Source organism: Citrus sinensis, chromosome 3 (genome assembly GCF_022201045.2).
Source record: "Citrus sinensis cultivar Valencia sweet orange chromosome 3, DVS_A1.0, whole genome shotgun sequence".
Lineage (NCBI taxonomy): Eukaryota > Viridiplantae > Streptophyta > Magnoliopsida > Sapindales > Rutaceae > Citrus > Citrus sinensis.
Window position 1 is genome coordinate 20,165,117 of NC_068558.1, and position 2,401 is coordinate 20,167,517.

Consider the following 2,401-nt stretch of genomic DNA (forward strand, 5'->3'; position numbering starts at 1 on the left):
TTAATTGTTTTCTTTTAATTTTTTCCTTATTTAAAAAAAGAAAAAAATGAATTTACATTTTGAGCTAAGAATTTTTTTCTTTCTCTTCTTTAAAGTTCTGTAATTTAATTTTCAAGTTATTGTTCTTTGTAATTTTTTATTTATTTTGTTAATTTATTTCACGTATTTTTTTAGTGCTTTTTCATAGTAAGGTTGTAATAGCGTGATAAGGTTAGTATCATAATTTTTCCTTCTTCTTTATTTTTATTTATTTTTTTCTCACTTTTTTGTGTTATTTGCATGCTTGGTCGAAGGTCATTGTTACCTAATCTTGGGTCCATGGACTTTAAACTCGAAAAAAATACTTCGCACACACAAACACGTTGCAATTAAAAATAAAATTGAAATGGATTTGCAACAAGAACAAAAGCACCACTGGAGAGGCCATTTAAGGAGTACTTCAATCCCTCAGCTAATTTGAGCACATCATGCATAATATACCCAAATGTAGCAGTTAAGAGTTCTGAACTAAAATCTAGTGTGCTAAATTGTCTCCCAACATTCTATGGCCTAGAAAATGAGAACCCATATAATCATTTGGATGATTTTCATGCTGTTTGTCAAACTTTTAAATATGAGAATTTTTCAGGTGATGATGTTAAACTTAGACTATTCCCATTTTCTTTAAAAGATAGAGCTCGTCATGGCTTAATACATTGCCTGCTAATAGCATTACATTATGCGAACAAATAGTAACAAAATTTTTAAATAAATATTTCCTAATGTATAAAACTAATGCTATTTGCAAGGAAATCTCAGAGTTTACCCAGAGAGAAGACGAGCAGTTTTTTGAAACATGGGAGCGATTCAATGGACTACTCTTAAAGTGTCCACATCATGAGTACGAGAAATGACACCAATGCTAATACTTTTTGAAGGGACTATTGCCACATGTGGAAGAATGACTAATGGCAACAAGTTAAGGATAGCTAATGTCAAAAAGTGCATCAGAAATTTGGGATTTCTTCCAACGACAAGCAGATAATTTTTAACAACGGAGTCGATCGTTCAGGAGTACTAAAAGAATTAAAGGACTGAATGAGGTTCACATTGGCGAGTCAAGTTCAGGAATTAAAGAAGTCAAAGAGATGGTTGAAGGTCTTTCCTGACAAATAGCATCGTTAACGACTGCTAAATCAACAGAACCATATGACCATGACTCATACTCAGATCAAGCCAATACCATAGGTGTAATGAGAAAGCTATCAAATTACAACCCATACTCCAACACATATAACCCTGGATAGAGAGACCACCCTAATTTTTCATGGTCTCAAGGATTCCAATAGAATGGACCAACAGCTCCAACTCAACCAATGCAACTAATTCCTCAAGTTCCTCAAGCCTCTCAGCCACCAGTTAGACCGTGCAATCAAAACCAGAATTACACTCAGCTTGGGAAGATGTATTTCAAAACTTCAAGAATCTTACTCACTCTACGATTGAGCAACAGAATCGCACAATTGATAAACTACGAAATGAGATGAGAGCAGGCTTTAACTCACAAGCCCAATCAGTTTCAAATTTCGAGAAGATGGTAGGACAACTTACTTTTTCAGTTCAAACCTTGGCGATGACTGTTGAGAAAGGCAAATTTCCAAGTCAACTAGTGCCTAATCCTAAAAGAGTGCATGAAGTATGTACCAGTTCACCACAACAGTATGGAGAGGTCAAAGTCGTTATAACCATACGAAAAGGGAAAGAAGTCGACAACAAAGTGGAGATGCCAGTGACAAAAATAAATCAAATTGTATTTGTAAATGCTGAAGACTCATTATCAGGGAAGAAAGAAGAAACCAATCCGCGAGAATACGTTCCTAAAGCTCCATTTCAAACAGGTAAGTGTTAACATCTCTTTGCTTGATGCTATAAAACAAGTGCCATCTTATGCCAAGTTTCTTAAAGACCTTTGTACTAAAAAGAGAAACATTCTCGTTCAAAAGAAGGTCTTTTTAACTGAAAATGTAAGTTCTGTACTCCAATACAAAATTCCTCTAAAATACAAAGACCCAGGCTCCCCCACTATCTCATGTAGTATAAAGAACCACACAATTGAGAATGCTTTGTTAGATTTATGAGCTAGTGTAAATCTGTTACCCTACTTAGTATTTTTGAAACTTGGACTGAGAGAATTACACCCAACTCTAGTGGTGTTACAACTTATAGATCGGTCCACCAAAATACCTCGTGGTATTATGGAGGACGTGCTTATCCAGGTAGACAAGTTTTATTTTCTTGTTGATTTCATTGTAATTAACACTCAACCAATTCAGGATTCAAGGAAGCACATCCCCATTATCCTAGGCCGACCTTTCTTAGCAACTACCGATGCTCACATTCAATGCAGGACCGGAAATATGCA

At 35.2% G+C, this 2,401-nt stretch overlaps 1 non-coding gene across 1 annotated transcript; it reads right to left on the reverse strand.

The window, feature by feature from the left end:
• Positions 1 to 775: 775 nt before the first annotated feature.
• Positions 776 to 883, reverse strand: LOC127901586 (small nucleolar RNA R71). Its single transcript, XR_008053830.1, has one exon. It is a non-coding gene; the product is annotated as a small nucleolar RNA R71 (small nucleolar RNA).
• Positions 884 to 2,401: the final 1,518 nt, after the last annotated feature.